The sequence below is a fragment of the Castanea sativa genome, chromosome 12, assembly GCF_040712315.1.
Source record: "Castanea sativa cultivar Marrone di Chiusa Pesio chromosome 12, ASM4071231v1".
NCBI lineage: Eukaryota > Viridiplantae > Streptophyta > Magnoliopsida > Fagales > Fagaceae > Castanea > Castanea sativa.
The window spans coordinates 21347247-21363723 of NC_134024.1; the positions used below are offsets into that span (position 1 = coordinate 21347247).

At 34.7% G+C, this 16477-nt stretch overlaps 1 pseudogene; it reads right to left on the reverse strand.

Moving 5' to 3' along the window:
• Nucleotides 1–1582: 1582 nt before the first annotated feature.
• The window catches only part of LOC142620353 (bark storage protein A-like), a 43794-nt pseudogene continuing 28899 nt past the window's right edge, over nucleotides 1583–16477 (reverse strand).

Here is a 16477-nt window from a genome sequence, read left to right on the forward strand (position 1 = left end):
ATATAAATAAACTATAAAAAACCTAATCATATAACTAAAAACAATTTAAATTTATATGTCACTTATGTAAGGGCAAAACTTAAGTACAGTACTTAGGTGTTGTTCCTTAGATTCTCCTTTTAAAATTCTGCCATGTGAATTTTTCCTCATAAGATGGAAATGTAATTTTTTAGTTAAGTAGCCACATAACTAAATCTTAAGAGGGGAACCTAAGGAACAGCACCTAAGATACTGTACCTAAATTTTGTCCTCTATGTAATATATCATGATTATCTACAATCCATTACTAACTAGGTTATATATATATATATTAAACCATAGTTGAGAGAAAATTCAATTAGAATCAAAATTGGATTTTGCTTTTGTTAGCTTTCCATGCAAACTAAATTGTTTAGATTTTTTTTTTCTCTGAACTAATGAGTATATTTTTTGTACAGTTTCTATTTAGATATTTTTATGCGAAGATATTGTACGTAACAAACTGTAATTGAGCTAAACAATCTCATACAACTATCCCCATTCAATTGAAGAGATTATTTTACCAATTTATTATTTTATTTTGTGTTGTATTTAGTAGAATTTCACAGACAATAATTGTGAATTGATATTGTATATGTAGATTTAATAGTAATTTTCAAAATTATATGCGTAATAGCAATGTAATGAAAAACTTAGCATAACCAATATCATGAAAATTGCTAGAAAAAACTATATTAATACCTCCAAATGTACTGGCCAGACTATGTCCTATATGTTTAATAACCTAAGCTAATATCAATAGCAACACTACAATTCACCATTCCTATACATAAGCATGGATTGCATACTAGTTGTATATAATATATGGGAACCAACTTAGTCAAACCTTTGATTGAATATTGATACAAGGCTGCTAAGTTGTGCCAAGGTTGTTGAGTTGAGTCAGTTAGTATCGCTGATTAGTTAGTTACTGCATTGTTAATCATTGATTAGTTAGTTGGTAGTCACTAAATCATTGGTTGTAATCATTGATTAGTTGAGTATAGTGATAAGGCTTGCATATATATACCCGAGTATACTCACAAAAAGAGATAAGCAATAACATAGAAGTTCTTTGACTTTCTTGGATCTTATCAAAAATGGCCTAGATATATTAGTGGAGGCTAATCCATTCGGTCAAGCAAGTCTGGGTGCCTGCCTAACAAATTGGCAAACCCGTACCCTAACTCCAGACTCAAGTCTAGTTAAGTTGGACCTCTAAGTAAGGGCCAAGAGTGTTTCTTGGACCTAAAGGAAGTGGGGACTTCCATTCTTCACCTTAGCTCTAGATTCACTGGCGTATTCACTAATCCATGTGTAGGACAACTAGACGTGTCCACACCAAACAGCTCCCAAGAGAGTCATATACATGGCGGATATGGTAACATTCACAAGTCACACTTAAGAACTCTCACAACTCATAGGCAGGGCAAGACCTCTAGAAATCAATACAAACTGTACAACATGAGGCATTGCTAGATATTTTAGGACATTACTTTATCAAAATTAAATAATTTGTTTACATATTTAGCAATATTTCTCTAGCCTCAAATGGTGTCCACATTCAGTGGTCATGGATAGCAGCTTCCTCGCCAAATAATCCAATAAACTCAACAGCAACACTGAGAGCATTCACAGCTGTTAGTACATTTTAAATTAAATATGTAGAAACTCAAAATAACTGAAAATGAATAAAGATATAAGTTATAATAAAATTTGTTAAAGAAAGAGTTACTTGTATGTAAGTTAGATTAAACAAATTAAGAGAAGTTTTCTAAATTAATAAATAATATGTAGGTTATGTGAAGGGTTGGAAGACTACATATATGGATGTGCTATGGACTAATTTCATATGAAGAGTGAATGAAGAGAAATAGTTAAAAGCAAAGAGTATTGTGTGAAAGAGTGAATTCAATAATAATCCTAAATATTTGAGAGATTTCGGGCTAGATAAAGGTGTTCTCCTGGTGGAGCTTTGAGCTTGAACACTTGGTGCAGAAGTTGTTCTAGCCATACAACATTTGTTGGGCTATTGTATCTTGGGGGAGACAAGTCAGAGAATGTCTACACCGGTTACAAAGATTAGCCAACTAAGGGCTTGAATCTCCTTAAAGAGAGCGAGTGTCGCGCCTCAATCCAAATAGTGTTGTGTTCATCTCTTCAAATTAATAATATTCAGCGTATTATTTAGTTTCTCTTTGTGTTGTTTCCATTATTATTGTGTTTGCACCAACAACAGCAGCCAAATAAGAAAGGCTTGTTGATGATAGTAATCCCTCTCCGCCTACATAATCTGATACACCACGAAACACAATACAAGGCACTCCATTTGATAGAGATGTCTGCATAGAGAGCAACAACACCAAACATGTAAACAGACATTCTTTACAAAAACATTTGAATTATCATTAAGTGAATCTATTTTTTTAATTTTACTGCCCATTACAATTGCAACGTCACTTCATCAACAGTTGAGACATTAAATGCTTTGAAAAGAAATTCTCTATAAGCTACATTGTCAAGGTATATATCAGCAGTAGAACCACTAAATCCATATACAACCTTTGTTGTTTCAGGTAGACAATATATCTCATTGACACATTGTTGTAGCTTTACATCCTGTAATCAATTAAACATTTACATCATAATGAACAAAAAAAAAAAACCTTGAATGATATTTTCATCAGAACATATTAATCAACACACATAAGCTATAAAAGGAGATCGGGGGATGATTATACTATGAACCTGAAGTTCAGAAGCAATATTGAATAATTTTGGATCAATTGGAAGCCAAAAAACCTCTTCCATTGGTTTCCCAACATAGTAAAATTGTTACGGAGTGAAGTCTATCATTGCCAACAAGTTCTCTCCCTTCTCAGGGATGTTGAAATTGCCAAACTTCAATTCTATTATATTCTCCTCTACTGACCTGAATTCCTTTACAATGCAAATAAGAGGATGAAAAATGAATTAAGCATAGTGCCAATACTTAACCAGGTGCTTCAAACATAAGACCATTTCTGAACCAAAATATAAGTAGAGTGCATATTCTTTCTGGTAAATACTTTTATTCAATAAAGGCAAACATCATAATGTAGCAGTAAAATCAAACAAAGAAAAGATTAGTTTTTTCTTCTTCTTCTTCTTCATTTTAAAAGCAAGGATTGCAGTGAAAAAAAAAATTCTTTATTCTTTCATCAATTTAATACAAATTTAAACTTTTACCTTCCATGTCCAAGATCCTGTATAGGCAACATAATTTGGGACACTAACATCACCAAGGTACAATGAATCATTAGAACTTCCATCAGTCCCATAATGAACAATTCTTATTGTAACACCCAGTATTTTTTTTTATACCAATTTAATTATTATACTTAAATTATAATAATAATAAAAATGCCTATAATTAAATGGATTAAATTGATCTGGGCCTAAGATATTAAAAGTGAGATATATACTTTGGAATATGAAGCCCAAGTGAGGTGACATAAGTATATATATATATATGGGCCTTGTTAAGCCTTAAAAAAAAAAATAATTAAATAAATAAAACCCTAGCTTTCTTCCTCTTTAGTCACACATGTATTTTGCTGATGGTGCATCCTTTTGCTTCAGCCGACTGTTGAGCTTTGCTTTTCTTCACTGTAGCCGTGAGATTGGAGTGTACATGTATGGTTTGTTTCCACTCTTATAGGAGTCGTCTCTTACTGGTGTACCTGATAGAATCATAGGGCTACTCTATGGTTATTTTAAAATTGTATATAGCCTTGTTAATTCCTCCACCATCTGTCATGCACCTACACTCTTATCATTGTCCAATATATGCCTAGCAACGTCCTTTATGTCTTGCGGCATCAAGAGTTATGAGTCATTTATTAGATGAACTGAGATATGTAATATATGGCTAGAGAATCATCCCACATTTTCAGGGAGGAATAGTGCTTGAAATTGCTTTAGTAGCTAATAGGACAATAGGCATGACTTCATAAAATCTAACCTATCAATATATTAAATGTAGAAGGACTTTTAGGCATACATTCTGATCTCATCAACCCCCATTTATCCTTATATCATGGGAAAGGATGTCCTATGATTATTATTATATTAGACTAGGAGTGATGGATATAGCTACATGACAAGAAAGGATGTGAATTGTAGATTGATGAGATTTCCCTTATTCGGCCATTTTGAAGTCTTGAATATTTATGACTATATCAATGTAAAAAAAAAAAAAGTTTTGGCAGCAATATTTTTTTTAAGTGAATAAATGAAAATTTTTGGATATATTAGTATTGTCTAGGATAAAATTATTTAAGCGTAAGAATAGGTTTTTGAGAAGGAAATTGTGTATTGATAGACCTATCTTTGGTGTTGCTAGGTTCAAATTCTATTGATCTATTGTGATTCAAGGGAGGTTGATTTCTTTTATTGAGCAACTAAGAGGTACGTGGTGTTTGCTAATTTTAGGGGCTTTTCCAAAACAGTGTTTAATTATTAAACTATTCTATATTAAATAAATATGTTGATATTATATATAAATTGATACTTTATAAATGCTTGATGTGTACGTTGAATATTCATTTTATGAAAAACATGTAGGACAATCTAAATTTATTTAAACTTGTATGTGTGAATATATATTTATATTTTGGGAATTATGAATGGATTATTTATTTGGGCATCTTGAATATGTTTTGAAAACCTATGGCAAGTCGTGATTAAAAAGCTCAGTATTGTGTTAGTCCATAGTAAGGGACAATCATACTGCAGCTAGTCCTTAGCAAGGGACGGTCCCAAAAAAAGGGACAGTGCACATTTGGTAGCTCCTTAGTAAGGGAGTATACTATTGAGGATCCAAAAAGGAAGCTCCTTAGCAAGGGAGTGCACCTTTAGGTTCCAAAGGAACCATCCTTAAGAAAGGGAATGAAAATGAGGTTCTAGTCCCAAAAAGGGGATAGCACAACCCTGTCAACGGGGCGTAAACGTTGACCATGAGTAAAGCCTAGGAAATTGTGTTTGTGATGGTATTGATATATATATATATATATATATATATATATATATATATATATATATATATATATATACACTATGATGGCTCACTATGTAAAGATTATTATTTCTTTTATATGAAATATTTGATGATAAAATATTGATGAGCTATGAGTAATGAATTTTTTGTAAGAATTACTTCTTTAAGGTTGTTCCCACACCCCAATGTTAGTGATTTCCACTTATTGAGTTATCTCACCCCCCCCCCTTTATTTTTCCCTTACAGATACATTAGAGGGATTATTGGAGTAAAGATTACTGGGAGTAAACAGTTACGAAGTTTTTGTGGGACTGAAGATTTTATTTTATTTTTATGGTATTAAACATTGTACTGGAGAATTATTTTGAGGATGTTCTTAATTTTTGGTGGATTTAGAGCTCTGACATTTGTGATGAAATTTTAGGTTGCTGGCTTCTTTTATTTAATATTTTTATGGATTTTTTAGATTAAATAGAATTTTATTGCTTTCAATTTTGGGGCGTTACAATTGTAGTATCAGAGCTTAGGATATGATTTTGTAGACACTTGAAAACTGGGTTATGATTCTATAGACTTGAAAATTAGGATATGATTCTATAGACACTTGAAAACTAGGTTATGATCTTGATTTTTTTTTGTCAAAGCATTCGGTATCTAGGTTATGTTGATGAGATATTTTAAATAGTTTTGGCAATGTTACTTCTTATGTTTAATAGTAATAATTGTTGCACCATCTATATTTCTTGATTTCTTTGTTAACTAGGTATCATGCCACCCAAAAAGAAGAGAGTAGCTAATTTCAATAGTGAGGAACCTATCATTAATTTGCGAAGGCCAACCAAAGCAAGGGTTGGTACTGAGGCTGAAGTCACTCAAAACGTGAGAGGTAATGAACGTCCTAGGGTGACACGCATTGATCCTTTGGATGAAGCCGCTGCACGATTGTTGGACAGGTTGACCCAGGTTACTAGTAGAGGTGCAGGTAGGGTAGAGGCAAGGGCTGGTTGCTCTTTTGAGACTTTTATGAAGCAGAATCCCCCTTCCTTTGATAGGAAGCCAAATCCTACAGAAGATGAGAACTGGTTCTTGCAAATGGAGAAATTGTTAGAAGCTTTAGATTGCACTGACTCTCAGAAGGTGCGGTTTGCAACTTTCAAATTGACTGGAGAAGCTGAGCGTTGGTGGAGATCCACTAAAGCCATTTTGGAGGGAATGGACACTAAGAGAAACCCCATCACTTGGGAGAAATTTAAAGGGGTTTTCTATGATAACTACTTCCCTGAAGTGGTTCGAGAACGAAAAGAGAGGGAATTTGCTGATTTGGTGCAAGGAAGTATGACTGTTGAGCAATATGCAGCTAAATTCATTGAGTTATCTCGCTTTGGACCCCACTTAATCCTTACTAAGGCAAAGAAAGCAAGCAGATTTCAAAAGGGGTTGAATGAGAGACTTTGACACCATTTGATTGCATCAGGGGTTGATAATTATGGAAAGTCAGTTAAGAGAGCTATGAGACTAGAGGAAGATTTCAAGAACAATGTTAGGAATGAGAACCCACCTAGAAACACTGGATAGACAGGCTTTTGACAAGGCAATGCTCAAGGTCATTGGAACAAGAAATGATCTGTTGGGAGGTCTGGGAGTAATTCATCATCAAATAGGCCAGAAAATAAGAATCAACCCCAGAATGCTCAAGGTAGAAGTTCGACTTGCCCTACATGTGGAAGGTTCCATGGAGATAAGCCATGTTTCTTTGAAGGAAAGGCTTGCTATAATTGTGGGAAGACAGGACACTTAGCTAGAAGTTGTACATCTCCTCAACAAAACTCAATGGCACAACCTAGAAAGGATGATCAGAGGAGGAAGGTACAAGGGAGAGTGTTTGCACTCACACCACAGGATGTTCAAGCTTCAAATACTGTGGTTGCAGGTATCCTCCCATTATTCTCAAACTTTATTAAAACTCTATTTGATTCTGGATCTACACACTCTTTTATCTCCACTCAATATGCTAAGTTATGTGATAAGAAACCTGGACTTATGGATTATTTATGGATTATGACTTGTCTGTGGCCACACCTATGGGTGATTCCTTAGTGTGTAATTATATGCTTAAATCTTGTGTTATTCAAATTGAGGATAGGGAAATGTTAGCAAACTTGATTTTGATGGACATGTATGACTATGATGTAATTTTGGGAATGGACTGGTTGACAACTTATCATGCTAGTGTAGATTGCTTTAGAAAAGAGGTGGTGTTTCAGCCTCTAGGAAAGCAAGAATTTCGATTTAAGGGCTCTAGGATGCATGCCTTACCCTGGGTGATATCAGCCCTTCGGGCTCAGCATCTATTATGAAAAGGATGCCAAGGGAACCTAGCTCATGTGGTGGACACTAGGAAAGAGGAATTGAAGTTGGATGATATCCCTATTGTGAAGGAGTTTCCTGATGTCTTTCCTGAAGACTTACCAGGGATACCTATCGATAGAGAGATTGAATTCTCCATTGATTTGCTCCCTGGAACTTCTCCTATATCGAAGGCACCATATCGGATGGCACCCACTGAACTTAAGGAACTCAAGGAACAGTTACAAGAACTTCTAGACAAGGGGTTCATCAGACCAAGTACATCTCCTTGGGGTGCACCAGTTTTATTTGTGAAAAAGAAGGATGGGACTATGAGGTTGTGCATTGACTACCGTGAGTTAAACCAGGTTACTGTGAGAAACAAATACCCTCTCCCTCGTATTGATGACTTATTTGATCAATTGCAAGGGGCATAAGTATTCTCTAAGATTGACCTTCGTTCTGGGTATCACCAGTTGAAAATCAAGAGTGAAGACATATCCAAGACAGCTTTTAGGACGAGGTATGGGCACTATGAATTCTTGGTAATGCCTTTTGGTTTGACCAATGCTCCTGCTGCATTTATGGACTTGATGAATAGGGTGTTTCATGAGTACTTAGACCGCTTTGTTATTGTCTTTATTGATGACATTCTAATCTTCTCCAAAAGCATGGAAGAACATGAAGAGCACTTGAGAATTGTTTTTCAAATTTTGAGGGAGAAAATGTTATATGCAAAGTTTAAGAAGTGTGAATTTTGGCTTGATCAAGTTATATGCAAACGTTGACCACGAGTAAAGCCTAGGAAATTGTGTCTGTGATGGTATTGATATATATATACACTATGATGGCTCACTATGTAAAGATTATTATTTCTTTTATATGAAATATTTGATGATAAAATATTGATGAGCTATGAGTAATGAATTGTTTGTAAGAATTACTTCTTTAAGGTTGTTCCCACACCCCAATGTTAGTGATTTCCACTTATTGAGTTATCTCACCCCCCCCCCCTTTATTTTCCCCTTACAAATACATTAGAGGAATTATTGGAGTAGAGATTACTAGGAGTAAACAGTTACGAAGTATTTGTGGGACTGAAGATTTTATTTTATTTTTATGGTATTAAACATTGTACTGGAGAATTATTTTGAGGATGTTTTTAATTTTTGGTGGATTTAGAGCTCTGACATTTGTGATGAAATTTTAGGTTGCTGGATTTTTTTATTTAATATTTTTATAGATTTTTCAGATTAAATAGAATTTTATTGCTTTCGATTTTGGTGCATTACACCTATGATATCAAATGTATCGAATAGGATTTGAACAGTTATACCTACATTCACCTAATGGTGCCACAAAAAGGTCAAGTCTACCACTCATGAAAAATGCTTCACATCAAGTATATGTAGTATGTATTAATTGTAATGGTATTGAAAAAAACAATGGACGATAGATGGAATCTTACTGTTTGCTCTCTAGTCATCACATAAATTACATCTACACCTTTAATAGTCCCAATGTTGAACCTCCTTCCTAGATAATCAACAAAATAGACACATTGGCAAGAAGTTGTTCATTATGTGCAGGCATGACAAATAATCTAGTATGTCTAATAACTTTTTTTCATATTCCCTGAAGGCATTTGCTTATTGATTGTGTGTAACTACACAATTTTCTCAGTAAATCCAAACTCCATAGAAGAATACAGCAAAGCTGACAGTGCAACTAATGCCTTTGCCACAACAAAAAGGCACGTCTATAAAAATGAAATTTTTTTTATTTTTTTTATTTGACACATACAAAAATGAAAGTACTTGACTTTTTAGATTGACTCTTTCTTATGTTGTCACTTCAACTGTTTAAAAGCTTATATAATCATAATTTTTTTTTTTAATTTGGTATTTATTACATATTTACATGTAAATTAAACTCAACTAGAATTCATTGTTTGATTGGAATAAAATAACATTTTTCTTTTTTGATAATTTGATAATTTTTCTTTATGTTTTTTAATTAAATTAAGGTTATAGTTGATGAAATATTGTAGGAAACAAAAAGAAAATTATTCAAATATTAGGTTCTCAGGTAGTGCTATGTATGAAGTGCTATGTATTCTCTGCTCAAAAAGAAAGCTGGGATTTTTGAAGTGGGTTATGCTGAGGCAATGGGTTGCATGAACAGGGGTTTATGTGTGGTGGTCTGTATTGGGTTGGTGTTGATTTCACAACCACATTTTGTATTGGGCTCACTAACCCAACTAATGGTAAAGAGCAAAATCACATTTTTCTATTTTTATTTGTTCATAGTGTTCTTTTAGTTCTTATAAAGAGCTATTTTTAGCAATTTAGTGTAGCATGTCGCATAATTTTTGCCAAAATAGCACATGGGGTGGAGGTGTGATTTACCTAGTATATGCAATTTTAGCAATTTGAGGGGTTTTAGCACACCCAATACTAATGCTCATATAAACTATCCAAACAAAGTATTCCCAAATTACGCAATCTAAATGTAGTATTATCAATTGAATATTAAAAATTATCCAAACAAGGTATTCGCAAATCATGCAATTCAAACACAAGCCTCAAAATTGTCGTATAGTATTTTATACCACTGAACATTAGAGTAATGATGAAAGATTTCTCAAAATTATAGGTCAGTGCTTTTTAATGAACTAATAAAAATTACTTAAAGTAGTGATGAGAGGATGGATATTAGGATGAAGATTTGGATCCTTCTTAACTCATGATGGGGGCCACGTCTATCGTCCAAATCATCCCATTCTTAGCCAACTTTCTTATTAGGCTTTATCGTGCCCCTTGCTCTTTTTTGAATTTCACCATGTCGACTATGGTTTTTCATTGCATTTAGTGAGGATAATTTCATCATTATGCACAATTTGTCTCATTTACCCCACAGGGAACACATTAATACAAATTTGAGACAAATTTGTTACAAATCATTAGGTTTGTGGCGGCACCTCTATGTAATTATTGTATTTTAATGAGGTGTCACAGTCCCTAAACTTTCATTTACAGAAATATGACAAGGCACAGAATTATTTTAAGGGTGTAAAATAGTAAAAGTACCCCATATACCATAGGTCCATAGCCTTATTGAAAATATTTTAATTTTTATTTATTTAATAGGGCTTGATTGAAGCCCAACCCCAATGATAAATCTCTTTCACAATGTGATAAGACATGGGAGCAAATCTTTGTTTGGATATGTGCCCTCAAATCCTATTGCAATATGGACCCTCGGATTGGTGAGGAGCCAGAGATCGTGCACCCTGGTCCCATTGATGATTTAGTGCTAACAAAACAACCAAATCATCGATCAACCAACATTTGGAATGGCGAGGTGAAATATCTAGTTCTAACAACCACTTTAATTTTTACGTTCTCTTTGAATTTTAGCAAGTTCTTTCAAAGTTGTATATCTAGTTCTTTCAAAGTTCTTACAACCGCTATAATTTTTATCGATTTTGCAGGACCCAAGACCACTTGAGTGTCGTGATCGCTTTAAGGAGATGGCAAAGATATCGATGCAAGGCAATTGGGTGATAGACACTATCAAGTTGGTGGGGCAAAAAGGATTGTTTAGGGCCCTGTCCAGAGAGATAGATCATGCCCTAATATCACCCCTAGTTGAGCAATGGCAGCCCTAGTTGAGCAAAAGGTATGGCGACACCAGTGTAATGTCAACCTAAGTTTCGTTTCTCCCATGCTTAACTCAGTTTCACCAATGGGGTAATACTGTACTTTGTGTGTGTATTTCACTCCTATCAACCATGGTTGGAGGAGTTCGGTATATATATTGAGTTGAGCAAGGAAGACTAAATCATTTTTAGTTATTGAACTGGTGCCAATGAGCAAATCTTAGAAGTTATATAGGGAGATCCTCCCTTATTCTAGTGCCTTAGCTTAGGATTATAGTGATGGGAGGGAGTTTCTGAAGTCATTGCTTTTCATATCTGATCCAAAGGTCATCCATTTGGGAATTCATATATGGATGATCTTTATCTAACCCATCAATAACCATTGTTCTAGAGTCATCTCATATGTGGTCTCTGATTATCTCTATGATTACTGTAGGAATCTCCTAAGATAATCAAGATGGTAATTCTTAAAAGAGAATTTGATCGAACTTAGAAATTGTACATTGTAATTAAACTTATACCTTTTATTGATGTTAAAAATGGAAGAAAATTGAAGCCTCTTTGCGACATGGTTGTAGGTGGTGGTTGTGATAGTCGTTATGGTTGCAATCACAATATGCAATTTTCTCTCATTGCAACATTAGAGGGATTTCACATACAACCATTACACATAATATTACCTCGTGATAGTAGTGGTGGTGAAAATGCATTACATGAAGGTTAACATTCCTATACATTTAGTACTCTATGCATTCATTGTTTTGTGGAGTACTTTACAATTTTTATTTTCTAATTTATAGAAACTAGCTTGTCACTACATGCATAGTATGGATATACTTAAAAGATATATGATTATGTTTTTTATGATTTATTTATATTGGAATCCTTGTTTTCTACTCTAAATTAACTCATTTAGCACAAAAATTAAAAAACTTCGATTAGATGGAACATGTGCAGTAAAATTAGACTCTAATTGAAATCCAAATTTTACACTGAACTAACTAACTTGGTTCAAAATTTTAAAAATTTTGATGAAACTATTTAACAATTTGTTGATTAAATTAGAGATTTTACAATATTCCTATTGTTGGATTGGTAATATAGAAAGTCTATCATTGTCAAATCTAGCTTTGTTGTTTTGATGCATTGTATTGGAGTTCCAAGCAACTTTTATGAGGTTACAAATTGTGCTTGATTATTTCCTTTGCATTCTTCACCATTTAATGCATTACTTACGAAACCATAGTTGTTATTTTATAGTTAAAAATTTCATAGTTGTGGTAAATGTTGACAATGGGGGCAGTTATAAACTAGCTCAAACTTCTCTATCCAATGTGCCCTTTTGATATTAGACATAAGTACCTACACGTCTAATATCAAATTTTGTGATGTTTTTCTTTTTCGCTATAAAATCATTTTAATAAAAAATAGGGTAAATTAGAAAGTTGGTTCTTATTTTTACTATCATGTGTCAACTTATGACATTCAACTTATCAAATCTATTTTGTTTTACAAATTTTCTCAAAAAAAATTTACTTAATATGCTACCTTCTTTTCTATGTACAGTTGCCTTCCCCAGTGTTTTATTTTTGTTTTCGAAAACATATACCCCACTATAAATCACTAAGCAACAAAAAAAAACATTAGCTAAGAAAAAAAGCTCATATAAATAAGTGTATGGAAAAATTAACTAAAAAATTCCCAGTGGAACTCGAGTAAATGATTAGGACTGAATTTTATGGGAGCTTAGCTTGCCTTAAAAAAAAATAAATAAAACAATGGAACTCGAGTTCCAAACATTGTACTCAAGTTCTATAGTAGCGAGTACGCAAGCAGAGAGTTCAAAACTAATTACGAGGAATGCCACTCAAATGGAACTCGAGTCTTTGACACATGAGTTCCTGTACATATATTAACGAAATTGCCACTCAAACGGAAATCAAGTCTTTGAGACTCAATTTCCACTGGAAATTTTTTTTCCCCCTACAGAAACAATTCATAGCTCCCTGATATTCACAACCAAGCATGATAACTTTCCAAAAGGTATTTCCCTGTATATCCACTAGAAAAAATTCCCCCCCCCCCATGCAGGGAAACCAAAAACAAAAATGTAAGCCACAAACACTCATTGAGAGGCAGAGAAACTGAAAATGTAAATGCACTTAAATTACATCAAAAGGCGTTCTCAATAGGCATTAAACTATAGAAACTATTACGCTCTCTGCATAAACATAACTTTACAGTGTAAATGCACTTAAATTACAGCAAAAGGCATTCTCAATATATCAACATTCTAAATATGTCCAACCACACTTAATTTGCAGTTCTAATCGTACTATTCAAATCACAAACTTCAAACCAGTACATTGGATAGAGAATTACAAGTACATTCAACAAAAACCAAAAGGTTAATTGTGCTGATACGATGTAGTCAATTTTCCTAAGATCAGCGATCAGCACAACAAAAACTCGTCCATGGAAGCATGCCTAAAAAACATAGACTAATCACGTTAGGAGACAAGATAGTAAACATTAGGTAAACATAGAATGAACAATAATTATTTAACCGTTCTAAAACTTTTCGCCATCTTTCACCTACCTAGTTTGGAACATGACCGCTTGTCGAAGCGCCACGGGACTGCGGACATTTTCTGCTATTATGCCCGAAAGCATGACACTATCCACATGTCTGCTTGGGTTGACTCTCTATCAAATCTGCATCCTCCCTCAACCTTCTCGGTTCTCGATCCTTATTCCTCACTCTATCCATCTCATTCCTTATTCTTAACTTCACTGGTCGACCTTTAGCCCACAAAAATGCTGGATTAGGCAACCACTTTGGCCCCATGGGATCCCTCCACAATGACTCTGACTTAGGAACCACAAATGCATGTGAATAAGTATTAAGGGCATACTCCAAACTATAACATGGGTGAATATGTGGTCGAATCAATGTTTAGCACATCACATACTCTAATTGCATGTGAAAACATGACCTTAATGTTTTGTCATTTCCCACAACTACATGTTCTTTCTAGTAACCAAACTTCATAACTGTGGTTTCCCCCTCTAATGCTACACTAGTTGCTTGAAGTAACTACTTGATATATTGCATGTACATTGCTAAATGCCCTGACATAGTGTTTCTCATATTTACGTCTATTTTCCAACCACATGGACATGGCATATGTACTCCATTTCTTACCCTCCAACAAATCATGAGTAATTTCTTTATGCCTGTCTTGGAAATATTCAACAAGTTTGGACTAAATGAACTCAACCATTGCGGCAATAGGAAGGCCCCGTGCACCTTTCAATACACCATTGAAGCACTCTGATATATTGGTTATCATTGCTCCAAAACGTCTCCCACCATCATGTGACTAGGTCCACATATCCACAAACTCGCTCATTAGGTATGTGTATGGAAGATAATCTTTTTCCCTACCATCCTTCCCCGTCACCTTCTTGTTCTTCCTAATGGCTTCAATTTCCACCTGCTTAATGGACTCCATTATGGTATCAAATCTAATTGTCTGAGTAGCATATCTCGCTTTCAACGTCATTGACTTTAGAGTCGAGTTCTAAAAATGTGTGTTGAAGTTGCTGGCAACATGTCGAAGGCAATATCTATGAAATACCCGTGTTCTTCCATCTCTATCTCTAGGCCAGGCTACAATGGCATTTTTAGACCAAGATGTCGATCAGAAATTATGCAAATGCCTTTGTCAGGTATCACATTGCCAATCGTATCTCTGAGGCATTGTGAAAACCACCTCCAACTGGATCCTAACTCACAATCCACAACAACAAATGCGAGAGGGAATACTTTGTTGTTAGTTGATAGGCCAAAAATGTATTGACTCCTTTGGTAAAAATAATCAATTAATTAACCAAGTGAATTAATTAGATTCAATTACATGCAATAAGCGTGGTAGCAGAAACAAATCACCAACTAAAGTAAATGCAGCGGAAAATAAATTTGACACTAGTGATTTGTTTACAAATGGAGAAAACCACCAAGGCAAAACCCCACCGGGTGAATTTAAGGTCACCACTCTCGAGAATCCACTATAATCAAAACAAGCGGTTATAAGTAAAGGAATCCCAATACCTTATACCAACCTACAGTTGAACCCTTACCCCAATACTCAATTGAACTTGTAATGTAGTGACAATCTCTCATTTTCAATGCACGGCTCCAAGTACATGACTAACTAATTGATGCACGAATCCCAATACATGTTTGACACACCAACTTGAGAAAGATGATGGCTGTAAAGTTCTTCAGTTCATCCACACAATAAAGATCAAGAAGCTCATTGGTTACAAAATCCTTGGTGTACAAAACGCAGCAGCTTCTTCAAGAGAAAGATGAACTAGGACTAATTGTCTCTAGTCACAATTTGAGTGAATAATCACTTTGCATCAAGTTGCGTCACCTTAGACGGCCCTTAAAATAATTCTTATATATGTCTAGGGTTGTGAGAAAAGAAACCCTACACAAATAACTTGGATAGGCGTGAAAGACAGATGCAATCTAAATTTCGTAATTTTCGATAGATAGGTTATCTGTCGAGCTGTTGTTGATCATCAGGCTAAAGTTCCCTTTTAAACCTCAATAGATGCAATCTGTCGAGCTATCTGTCAAGTTTTAAAATACAACACTTCTTCACTTGTTTCTTGAATAGATTTGTATGGTTTTAACTCTTGACTTGACCAATATGTTGCTTGAAGTCTTAAACCATCCTAGATCTACCCAATTACAAGTAAAGTGCGTTTTGTCAAAAGATTAGCCAATTCAACATGACATATGTTCTACCAAGTTCCACATATGTACTAACAATCTCCCCCTTTGGACATTTGGGATAATCAGGATGCGATACCCTCGGAACATGTAGCACTTCGGAGATAAGCTCCGGAGTAACAACTATACATGTACCTTGTACATGAGTAACAAACTGAGGTACAGAAGAATCAAAACTGTGCATATTATAGTAGAACTCCTATATGATCATGGAGGGACAACTCACAGGTATCTCACATAAAGATTCCCAACCCCACCTGTGAATGATAGTTGGTAGAGTAGTGTTGAAAAAGTCCAATAGAATCACGTGGTGTTCCGAATGAATGCCATGTTTGGAGAAGTTCTCCAATAAGTCCTGACGGGCCTTCTCATCATGGAACTGGACATGAAGAGGAGTAGGATCAGAAGATGATACCTCGGAACAAAGAGAGTTCCGGGACAGAGTGGAAATGTGCTTGGGTACCACGCGTAGACCGCTTGAGAGAGAGAGAGAGAGAAACGAAAAAACACCATCACAAAGAGTACCAAAAGAAGGAATGAAAAGGTATATATGCATGAAATGTGCATGAGCATGTGACGTGCAAAGAAAATTGCATCATGGGTTCAA